Source organism: Schistocerca piceifrons, chromosome 5 (assembly GCF_021461385.2).
Source record: "Schistocerca piceifrons isolate TAMUIC-IGC-003096 chromosome 5, iqSchPice1.1, whole genome shotgun sequence".
NCBI lineage: Eukaryota > Metazoa > Arthropoda > Insecta > Orthoptera > Acrididae > Schistocerca > Schistocerca piceifrons.
The window spans coordinates 72,482,030-72,494,744 of record NC_060142.1 but is presented as its reverse complement, the minus strand read 5'-3'; the positions used below and the strand labels follow the sequence as shown (position 1 = coordinate 72,494,744).

The 12,715-nt window shown below is 42.8% G+C and overlaps 1 protein-coding gene across 1 annotated transcript in view; it reads left to right on the top strand.

Annotated features, from left to right (window-relative positions):
* The first annotated feature begins 719 nt into the window (after positions 1-719).
* The window catches only part of LOC124797822 (UDP-glycosyltransferase UGT5-like), a 160,491-nt gene continuing 148,495 nt past the window's right edge, over positions 720-12,715 (top strand). Inside the window, exon 1 of the mRNA XM_047260849.1 lies at positions 720-835. The gene's annotated coding sequence lies outside the window, so the exon portion shown is untranslated. The remainder of the gene's footprint in view (positions 836-12,715) is intronic.

Genomic DNA, 12,715 nt, shown 5'->3' with positions numbered 1-12,715 from the left:
ATGATTAAAAGAACACCATAGCTATACATTTATAAACGAAAAAAAGGAAAACACAAACAGTACATATGTACAAAGTCAAAACCACTACTTAATGGTGTACGCTCCACCTCACACCGGCCTATGTTCGATGATAATCTTCTGTAGCTGCAGTTTATGGCGGGTCATGACCCATCGAACATAGGCCGGTGTGAGGTGGAGCGTACACCATTAAGTAGTGGTTTTGACTTTGTACATATGTACTGTTTGTGTTTTCCTTTTTTTCGTTTATAAATGTATAGCTATGGTGTTCTTTTAATCATTGACAAAGGTCTTCTTAGGTACTTGTGAAACCAGTGTTATCTAAGCAGAAACCTAGGTTAACACTAGGTGCTTCTTTCGCAATCGAGGTGGGTTTCTAGTTTTTTAGTATAAAACATAGAATCGTGGGAAGGACCGTGCCGGGGCTCGTTCTGCGACAAGAGCCTGCGTCTGCCTGCTGCCTGGCAAGTGTTGGCCAGTTCTGCAGTTCTCGGGGCGCCGTCAGCGCGGAAGGCAGACCGCTGAACTTGAACGCCTGTCGCTCGGTCACGAAACAGAAGCGCCCAGTCATGCCGTGTGGCCGTGCGTCCACACACGTGGTCCACATCTGGCGGCAGCGTCACGCCGTGACGTTGCGTCGAACGCGCCTTGGCCCCCATGGCGACCTTGTGCCGATATTAGAAGCGAGGGTCGCGGCCGGCCACACTCGTCGTAGCTGTTTTGCGCGGTCCGCAGTCGCCGCCGCGGACGGCCGGAGAGCCTGCCTGCCCTGCCTCACCACACGCACCCGCGTGCGTTCCTCATCTGCGGGCCACACGTGAGTCAACCACTCTCCTGCTGTCCTCCTTACTTCACAGAGCAAACCGTGTAACTTTCTTTTGTCAGCCGCTACTCCTTCCGTACCTTATCTCGTGTAAATGAAATGTGTTCCCCGTTTCCATTGTGGACAACCACCAGCTGTACAATAGAATTGACAATGAAACTTGTGCCAGACTGGATCACGAAATAGAATTTCCCGCTAATCGCGGGCGGTTGCCTTGCCATTAGGCTTGGCTCATGTCCAGACCCAAACTTTCACGTGTCGTAAACCCTGTGTGTACAACCTGTACTTGTACGTCCATTATCAGTTATGTACGTTTCCGTAGACGTATGCTTGACGGCATATAGAAGAACGGGTCTTGCCATCACTTGTGCACAGATAGCCGAATGCTAAGGTGGCTGCTCGCTATAACTCGCAAATCCGGGTTCGAGTCCCGCTCCAGCACACATTGTCATTGTCGTTATTCCAGTATTCAGCTATGGTTGTCCTTATTCGCAACCGCGAATACATTTCATGTATTTCATAAAGGCTGCAATGGTCGCAGTGCCTCTTCCTTCGGGCATGCATGCACGATCGTAATTGGGAATAACGCTGTCATTGCAATATCGTACTCATTTCCTACGTCTCTTGGGGTTGGCGCTCCTTGTCTGGGCTGCGCCATTTTGAAAAGATTTCCAACATTTCACGATACAGTCCTATCGTCATCAGATCGTTCTTTACGGTCCTGATCCATGTATTCGGTGGACGCCCAAGGTCTCTTTTCGGTTCTTTTCAGTCTAGTACTGTTTTTGTCATATAGTTCGGTTTACAGTGCACGGCATGCCCGCACCGGCGTAGGCGATTCTCTTGTAGCTCTCCCACTGTTTATAGCGGTCGCGCGGTTCCACACTGTAGCGCCCAGAACCGCTCGGCCACTCCGGCCGGCGATTAAAATATCTTGATAGTTGCCACTCCACGGGGTGGAGGTGTCTTCCTCCACTCTGAGCGTTCAACGTCACTCCCGAACTGTACGACGTTGCCAAAATGCCACAGCAAATGGTCAGTTCACTTCCAGTTCCTCATCTGCCCTTTTTTATTGTTGCTTTTGGATCCCGAACCCTGGGTCCGGCCCTTTTATTTCGTATTTCATCACACTCGATAGACACACACAAACCATCACACAAGAAACAATGTTAACGTACATTTCGTACACACCGCTAGCCAAAACTACTGGATTCCTTCGCAGAAGACGCAGTTCGGCTTCACATATTCAAGTATTAGTATCACAGACATCAAATTACAGCAGGTAAACTTCATACGGCGAAACATGAAATCAAACTTTTTGAACGCAGCTAATGATCGTGATGCTGGTTCGATAAACTAATAAACGTAACGGCCTGTCCTGCAAGTCGTGAATCTCGCAGGCTGATAATATTATTTTTTTAAATCTTTAGTAAAATCACTATTATTATTTTCAGTTAATTGGTTTCAATGTAATTTGTCATCTTTTTCCTTGGTCGTATCATTGTCGCCATCGTATTGACCTTTCCATCTGCTCTTATTTTTCTTCGTATCATTCATTTTTCGTCCGAATCTGCCTCTGTCGCCTATAACCTGTAAATCAGTTCCAAGCACTACTCCTCACCGGTCGGTATCGTGTCAGCTCGCGTAGCAACAGCGAGATGTTACAGTTCGCTTCGGCGCTTAAAATTAATTTTCTGTCTTGATGTTGCTCGTAAAACTTAGCTTGAACCACCGTGAACAAAACGATTTTAATTCTGCCGCAGATTGCTGACCGCCGTTTTCTCGGATACGCCGCACATCACGAGGTAGTGGTTAGCTCAGGACACGAGTCCAGATTCAGGGCTACAAAACGCGTCGTCTGCCGCATTTCAGTCATTGGGAGCTTATAATCAGTGGTCGGGCGAGCATCTGGCATTTCTGGCATACGTCGCGGCGGCCACTTAGAACATTGCTCCGCGTTACACCAAGTAATTTTAATCGCGCTGCCGGCCGCTGTGACCGAGCGGTTCTAGGCGCTTCAGTCTGGAACCGCGCTGCTGCTACGGTCGCAAGTTCGAATCCTGCCTCGGGCATGGATGTTTGTGATGTCCTTAGGTTAGTTAGGTTTAAGTAGTTCTAAGTCCAGGGGACTGATGACCTCAGATGTCAAGCCCCATAGTGCTTAGAGCCATTTTAATCGCACTATAGCGCCTGAAGCAAGCCTCTGGTGTGGTCGGGTCTTACTTCTTTTAGGGTAAGTCGTCCAGACCAAACTCTGTAACCTGGAGCTCCCGTTCATCTGACGTGCTCATGACCACCACTCTGAACGGTAGCTTACAGCTGGTCTTCTCACACGTTCTTCCTTTAACTTTGCTAGTTACTTCCACATTCAGATGCCTCCTGTTAGTCACCCCCAACTTAAAACAATTAATTCTTATAAGATTTTTCAATGACCTTACCCTTAGAAGCTGTGGATGTTATCACCGATCCGAGGCACTCCAGCTGACCGATTGGTTTTGTAAAGGTATTTAGATGTTGTTCCGATTTGTGGCAGTTCATACACAGTGGTCCTACTAGTCGTAGAAGTTCTAGCGCCGTGCACCAAGCATTAAGGAGGGGGGGGGGGGGGGTGTATGAGCAGTTGAAATTCTTCGAAAACAACCTTATTAAATGCAAAGTTTTCGAGACAGTGTAACTAAATTTGGCACACTTATTAAGGAACATTATATGGATACACACACACACACACGTCTTAATGCTTATTGAAGTTATACGTTTTTGATTATAAACAGCTGAAATTTTTTCAACAGCGTGAGTACAAATGTTCCTTTTTTTGAAAAATCTCTCACAACGAAATTAATGTATTTTTGCAAAAAGTTCGATAGACCATTATTACAAATATCTGTGGAACAGAGTATTAATATCTTCTTTTGCAAGATTTTTGCAGCTCTCCAAACTTCTGTGAAAAAATATACCAAATCTTACGACTTTTCTCTTACACAAATGTCTTACTACCGTAGTAAATGAAAATTCCTTCCACAGAATGTTTTACTACAGTAATGACTAATTGCATGCCAAATTTGTGTACTATAATGTCAGGGGTTTGTGAGGAAAATGTACATAAAGTCGCCAAAATGTAAGTTAAGATAAACCTGAATCTAAGGTTTGACGGTATTTGTATTAGGCCTTACCTTATCTGGGTGAACTAGTGCAAACCATATGTATTCTCCTCTTCATCTCCAAACATTCTTTTGTTTGTTTGTCGTCTTAGGTTAACCTGATTTTCAAACTAAGTAACAACAATGTCAGCTGCATCAATTCTCCTGTTCTTGATTTCCTTCAGTGTCGACGTGTGAAACCTCCTAGATAAAATCCTAGTCTCTGTAGAGTCCTTAGTCTGCCAAGCTTAGCATAGTTAAAAGAGAAGCAAGCATCATACGCTGCAACCTCATCAGCAGTTGTAACATTCATTAGGATTTTGAGTTTTTCCTTGCACACACTTTTGTGGAAGTTCTGGATGTGCTAAACATCGAAATATTCCCTACATTGCGATTGCATAAAACCGGAAGAAAACATAGTAGGAATAAATAATACGGGGAAATCTAGAACAACAAAGGGGCGTCGCGCCATGGAAACTTTTGTTAATTATTATTTTTATCACGCTTAGGAGTGGGACTGGAACGTAGTATTCAGAAACTTAAATTTCAATACCGTATAGTAAATGAGGTTCCAATAAAAAATTTTTCACAGTTTTGGTCACTTTCGCGTACGTCCTCGTTTCAGACAGTCTTAAAATTCTGGTACAGATTCTGTACACCGAGCGAGGTGGCGCAGTGGTTAGACACTGGACTCGCATTCGGGAGGACGACGGTTCAATCCCGCATCCGGCCATCCTGATTTAGGTTTTCCGTGATTTCCCTAAATCACTCCAGGCAAATGCCGGGATGGTTCCTCTGAAAGGGCACGGCCGACTTCCTTCCCCATCCTTCCCTAATCCGATGAGACCGATGACCACGCTGTCTGTTCTCCTTTCCCAAACCAACCAACCAACCAACCAACCAATCAACAGATTCTGTTATTAGAACAATGTCCTCGGCATACGAAAATGTTCACGGAGATGGTTTCTGTAGATGTTCTGTGACATAGTTCATGCCTAGACTGAATAGTAGTTGTCTTAAAGCAGATCCTTGATGGACCCCAAATTTTACCTCAATTGACATCTTCAGGTTTGACAACTTTTGTCTTGAAGTGCTCACACATGTGTTTGAGAATGTACATGTGTCTGTCCATTAGGATTTTAACTTTACGAATATAGATTATAGTTCCCGCCCCGCTGGCAAAATCACATTGATTGGACGTAGTTTTTGTTAGCTTATGCAATTTGTTTGCAAACATTCTTTTCGCACCTTCAGTATTTGTGATGTTACCTTTATCGCATGACAGTCTTCACAATCAGCTACATACCCTTTGTTTTGGTAGAGGGCGTTGGGTCATTTCATCCAGGTATTATTCCTTTTATTAAGATAAGATTGTTCAGTGCGCCATTATATTTTAGAATTTAGAAGTTCAGCCGATGATTCGTCAGGCTCCTTTGCTTTGCCGTTGTTCCTAGTTTTAAGTGCGGTATTTACTTCTTCTGATGTTACAGCTTTTAATGGATTTTCAGCTGGTGGTAAATCATGTCATGCTTCTTGGGGGTACTTTTCGTTTAACGATTTCTTTTAAAATAGCTATTCCGTCATTCGTTAATATATTGGAAGTCAGTAGAGTTCCAGAACTATTTACAATATACTATATGAGAAACCCGTCGTTGGTCGGGTATTTATTTATTCCATTCTTCTATTAGTTCATCTCCTCTTCCCCCCTCTCTTCCCACCTCCTCATCTCCATCTGTCCATCTCCTTCCCGCCCCTCTATCACCCCTTCTGTCCCTGCCTGCCATGCTCCTCACTCCCCTTTCTCTATCATTTCCTCTTCCCCCTTTCTCTGTCTATCACCTCGTTATTACCTGCCTCCCTCGTACCAGCCCTGGAGGGGGGTACTTGGCTTTTAGCCCATAGGATTTGTTTCCGGATGGAAGATAATGTGTGTACCAAGTTTGACTGAAATCGATCCAGAGGCTTAGGAGAAGACGTTCAACATATGCATGTGTGACATAACAGGTGGTTATAATTAAAGTACAGGTACTCATGGAGGTCCAGTATGGGCTGTAATTATATTATGGCAGCGAAACATGATAGATATGCTAATACATTAGCGTGGAACCCATTTACATTGGAAAAAAAATTTGTTCTGGTTTGAGCCACCAGGTGGAAATCTGTCTGTATGACGGTATGTTATCCACGTTGTCTTTTGACAAGCCATAACGTGAGTGAACGGTATGGCTATTGAGAAGAGAGAGACCGTGTGCTGTCAGTGAAACTGTTTTATGTGAACGGCAGCAATTACAGTGATGCATTGAGAGAGTATTGACGAATGAAACGTATGAGGAGAGGCCCGATGTCTTTAAATCGTTTACACAAGAAGATAAAGAAATTTGAAAACTAGGGTGAGCTTCATGTGGCGCTTGGAAAAGGTAGGCGTCGTATCCCAATTGAAGGTATTGACTAGGCTGCTGTTACTGTAACTGACCACGTGCCCCGAGTAGTGCTACTCCTCACGCAGTGTCACGAGAATTGTCCATCCCTTGGTCAACAGTACGGAAAGTTCTGCGGTCTATTTTACACTGGAACAAGTACGGGATACAGATGGTGCATGAACTAAAACCTTATGATACCCAGCAACGTTCTGAATTTGCACTTCGGTTTCTGACACAGATCGGAGATGATGACCTGGAAATATTCTACGGAGTGAGGAGGCACATTTCACACTTCAGGATTCAGTGAATACACAGAACTGCCGAATTTAGAGTGCAGTTAATCCGCGTGTTGTGCAGAAAGAACCACTGCACTCGCCGTATCTGACTGTGTGGTGTGGATTCACAAGCAGTTTTATCCTCGGTCCGTTCTTCTTAGAAGATCACACACCTAGAGGGCTTTCAGATGCACCGTTACGTCTGCACGTTATTGAGACCTACTTGTACAGCATGTAATTCCTGCTTTGGGAGAGCGCAACTGCGTGAAAACCACTGTTTTCATGCAAGATGGGAAACACCTCACGTCCCTCGCCCAGTGAAAGAGTGCTGTCTTCTATGAATGTGTTATCTCCAGAGGTTTTCCAGATGCATGACCTGCAGTATTACCTGGTCTCAATCCATGTGACTATTTGCTCTAGCCATGTCTAAAAGAACGCGATTACCAGGGACACGTTCGATCTCTACCTGATCTGAAGGCCAGTATACAGGAACAGGTTGATTAGATTCCACAGGAACTGCTGCGAGCAACTGTCGATAACGTCCTTTTACGGGTGCAACATATCGTCGACGTCTCCGGTACTCATGTTGAACAAATTTTGTACGCGCTGCTTAATAATTAAATCAAGAATATGCCTTTCTCATTTGTTTGACCTTTTCTAGCCACGTCCTATTCGTAATCCATTACACATGGAAACATTTCTACACGTGTTTCTTGCATTCACAGCGCCAGACTTGCACCTGGTAGTCAAAATTAGAACTAATCGATATGTTTCGCTGCCACGCGATGATTACAACCCATACTGGACGTCTGTCAATAGCTGCACTGTAATTATGACAACACATATTGGACACATATATATTTGATTTTCTCCTGCTTTACACCATAAGACACATGGCAGGAATTCAACTGTGTAGCTCGATCTTAGGTCACGAAACACGTTGACAAAATCATTCGCTCGTTGCAGTCCTCATTCCCTCGACCTGGTTGACACACTGAACGGCACGAATAAGAGACAAACTGCACTTCATACTTTTAAATGTATTACAAGCCAACTAAATACAAGAAATAAATACCAACAAGGCCTTTTCGCACGTTTTTATTTCACCCCTTCTCATCCATACCCCATCCGTAGTGTTAGAGGGGAATCTTATTCCCAAAGTATTTTTATACAAATAATAATTCATATATGTAACAGATATGGTTGAAATTTCTCTAGGGGTTCCTGAGTAATGCTTCAATGTTATCCCCTTTTCATTCTCAGCCCTATGTAATGTAAGTGGTCTTTGACCGTTCGGTGCTTCTTTCTGGATGGTAAGCAACCTGCCAACAGTAAATCCCTCTCGTCTCCCAGTCTTTAAAGAGTCGAACAACCGTCTATAAAACGGCTTTACACTTCTGATTCCTGTACAAATGTATTAATGTGTTGAATATCTGACGTTACCGTGTAGGGGGGAAAAAGTTTAGAAGGGGTATGAAATGGTTAGAAGTTTGTTGGGAATCGATAAATAGTCTCATTATCAAACACCGGGTGAGGATTATTCTGTGTAATTCGATCTCCGTTTTAATATAACCTAGTATTTCACACTTCTCAGAGTTTATGATGTCATATTTCCTGAACTATGTGTCACACAATAATATAATTTCGCAAGTACATGCAGTGGAACATGCGAATACCTTCTGCGAAATACGTTGCGAACAGAGGTAATAGTGAAGAAGTGCAGCTTTGCTGCATGAACAGAGAATGTAGTAATCGATAAACTTTTTTCTTTTCATCACTTTGTGAGAGGTGTCGGCGGGAAGAGGTTTTGTGAATGTTTGCTGTTGTTGTTGTTGTGGTGGTCTTCAGTGCTGAGACTGGTTTGATGCAGCTTTCCATGCTACTCTATCCTGTGCAAGCCTCTTCATCTCCCAGTACCTACTGCAACCTACATCCTTCTGAATCTGCTTAGTGTATTCATCTCTTGGTCTCCCTCTACGATTTTTACCCTCCACGCTGCCTTCCAGTACTAAATTGGTGACCCCTTGATGCCTCAGAACATGTCCTACCAACCGCTTTCTAAACAAATTGTAAATAGCCTTTCGCTCCCAGTATTTTACCCCTGCCACCTTCAGAATTTGAAAGAGAGTATTCCAGTTAACATTGTCAAAAGATTTCTCTAAGTCTACAAATGCCTTTCCTTAATCTTTCTTCTAAGATAAGTCGTAGGGTAAGTATTGCCTCACGCGTTCCAACATTTCTACGGAATCCAAACTGATCTTCCCCGAGGTCGGCTTCTACCAGTTTTTCCATTCGTCTGTAAAGAATTCGCATTAGTATTTTGCAGCTGTGACATATTAAACTGATAGTTCGGTAATTTTCACATCTGCCAACACCTGCTTTCTTCGGGATTGGAATTATTATATTCTTCTTGAAGCCTGTGAGAATTTCACCTGTGCCATACATCTTGCTCACCAGCTGGTAGAGTTTTTTCAGGACTGGCTCTCCCAAGGTCGTCAGTAGTCCTAATGGAATGTTGTCTACTCCCGGTGCCTTGTTTGACTTAGGTCTTTCAGTGCTCTGTCAAACTCTTCACGTAGTATCATATCTCCCATTTCATCTTCATCTACCTCCTCTTCCATTTCCATAATATTGTCTTGAAGAACATCGCCCCTGTATAGACCCTCTATATACTCCTTCCACCTTTCTGCTTTCCCTTCTTTGCTTAGAACTGGGTTTCCATATGACCTCTTGATATTCATGCAAGTTGTTCTCTTTTCTCCAAAGGTCTCTTTAATTTTCCTGTAGGCGGTATCTAACTTACCCCTCATGAGATAAGCCTCTACATCCTTACATTTGTCCTCTAGCCATCCCTGCTTAGCCATTTTGCACTTCCTGTCGGTCTCATTTTTGAGACGTTTGTATTCCTTTTTGCCTGCTTCACTTGGTGTATTTTTGTATTTTCTCCTTTCATCGATTAAATTCCATATCTCTACTGTTACCCAAGGATTTCTATTAACCCTCGTCTTTTTACCTACTTGATCCTATGCTGCCTTCACTATTTCATTCCTCAAAGCTACCCATTCTTCTTCTACTGTATTTCTTTCCACCTTTCCTGTCAATTGTTCCTTTAAGCTCTCCCTGAAACTCTGTACAACCTCTGGTTCTTTCAGTTTATCCAGGTCCCATCTCCTTAAATTTCTTTAAGGTTTGCTGTTGTTGTTGTTGTGGTCTTCAGTCCTGAGACTGGTTTGATGCAACTCTCCATGCTACTCTATCCTGTGCAAACTTCTTCATCTCCCAGTACCTACTGCAACCTACATCCTTCTGAATCTGCTTAGTGTATTCATCTCTTGGTCTCCCTCTACGATTTTTACCCTCCACGCTGCCCTCCAATGCTAAATTTGTGATCCCTTGAAGCCTCAAAACATGTCCTACCAACCGATCCCTTCTTCTAGTCAAGTTGTGCCGCAAACTACTCTTCTCCCCAATCCTATTCAATACCTCCTCATTAGTTACGTGATCTACCCACCTTATCTTCAGCATTCTTCTGTAGCACCACATTTCGAAAGCTTCTATTCTCTTCTTGTCCATACTAGTTATCGTCCATGTTTCACTTCCATACATGGCTACACTCCATACAAATACTTTCAAAAACGATTTCCTGGCACTTAAATCTATACTCGATGTTAACAAATTTCTCTTCTTCAGAAACGATTTCCTTGCCATCGCCAGTCTACATTTTATATCCTCTCTACTTCGACCATCATCAGTTATTTTACTCCCTAAATAGCAAAACTCCTTTAATATTTTAAGTGTCTCATTTCCTAATCTAATTCCCTCAGCATCACCCGATTTATCTTGACTACATTCCATTATCCTCGTTTTGCTTTTGTTGATGTTCATCTCATATCCTCCTTTCAAGACACTGTCCATTCCGTTCAACTGCTCTTCCAAGTCCTTTACTGTCTCTGACAGAATTACAATGTCATCGGCGAACCTCAAAGTTTTTACTTCTTCTCCATGAATTTTAATACCTACTCCGAATTTTTCTTTTGTTTCCTTTACTGCTTGCTCCATATACAGATTGAATAACATCGGGGAGAGGCTACAACCCTGTCTCACTCCCTTCCCAACCACTGCTTCCCTTTCATGCCCCTCGACTCTTATAACTGCCATCTGGTTTCTGTACAAATTGTAAATAGCCTTTCGCTCCCTGTATTTTACCCCTGCCACCTTTAGAATGTGAAAGAGAGTATTCCAGTCAACATTGTCAAAAGCTTTCTCTAAGTCTACAAATGCTAGAAACGTAGGTTTGCCTTTTCTTAATCTTTCTTCTAAGATAAGTCGTAAGGTTAGTATTGCCTCACGTGTTCCAACATTTCTACGGAACCTGCTTTCTTTGGGATTGGAATTATTATATTTTACTTGAAGTCTGAGGGTATTTCACCTGTCTCATACATCTTGCTCACCAGATGGTAGAGTTTTGTCAAGACTGGCTCTCCCAAGGCCGTCAGTAGTTCTAATGGAATGTTGTCTACTCCTGGGGCCTTGTTTCGACTCAGGTCTTTCAGTGCTTTGTCAAACTCTACACGCAGTATCGTATCTCCCATTTCATCTTCATCTACATGCTCTTCCATTTCCATAATATTGTCCTCAAGTACATCGCCCTTGTATAAACCCTCTATATACTCCTTCCACCTTTCTGCCTTCCCTTCTTTGCTTAGAACTGGGTTGCCATCTGAGCTCTTGATATTCATACAAGTGGTTCTCTTCTCTCCAAAGGTCTCTTTAATTTTCCTGTAGGCAGTATCTATCTTACCCCTAGTGAGACAAGCCTCTACATCCTTACATTTGTCCTCTAGCCATCCCTGCTTAGCCATTTTGCACTTCCTGTCGATCTCATTTTTGAGACGTTTGTATTCCTTTTTGTCTGCTTCATTTACTGCATTTTTGTATTTTCTCCTTTCATCAATTAAATTCAATATTTCTTCTGTTACCCAAGGATTTCTATTAGCCCTCGTCTTTTTACCTACTTCATCGTTTGCTGCTGTCACTACTTCATCCCTCAGAGCTACCCATTCTTCTTCTACTGTATTTCTTTCCTCCATTCCTTGTGCTCTCCCTGAAACTCTCTACAACCTCTGGTTCTTTCAGTTTATCCAGGTCCCATCTCCTTAACTTCCAACTTTTTGCAGTTTCTTCAGTTTCAATCTGCAGTCCATAACCAAGAGATTGTGGTCAGAATCCATATCTGCCCCTGGAAATGTCTTACAATTTAAAACCTGGTTCCTAAATCTCTGTCTTACTATTATATAATCTATCCGATATCTTTTAGTATCTCCAGGATTCTTCCAGGTATACAACCTTCTTTTATGATTCTTGAACCAAGTGTTAGCTATGATTAAGTTATGCTCTGTGCAAAATTCTACAAGGCGGCTTCCTCTTTCATTTCTTCCCCCCAATCCATATTCACCTACTACGTTTCCTTCTCTCCCTTTTCCTACTGACGAATTCCAGTCATCCATGACTATTAAATTTTCGTCTCCCTTCACTACCTGAATAATTTCTTTTAACTCGTCAAACATTTCATCAATTTCTTCATCATCTGCAGAGCTAGTTGGCATATAAACTTATACTAATGTAGTAGGCATGGGCTTTGTGTCTATCTTGGCCACAATAATGCGTTCACTATGCTGTTTGTAGTAGCTAACCCGCACTCCTATTTTCCTATTCATTATTAAACCTACTCCTGCATTACCTCTATTTGATTTTGTATTTATAACCCTGTAATCACTTGACCAAAACTCTTGTTCCTCCTGCCACTGAACTTCACTAATTCCCACTGTATCTAACTTCAACCTATCCATTTCCCTTTTTAAATTTTCTAACCTACCTGCCCGATTAAGGGATCTGACATTCCACGCTCCGATCCGTAGAACGCCAGTTTTCTTTCTCTTGATAACGACGTCCTCTTGAGTAGTCCCCGCCCGGAGATCCGAATGGGGGACTATTTTACCTCCGGAATATTTTATCCAAGAGGACGCCATCATCATTTAATCA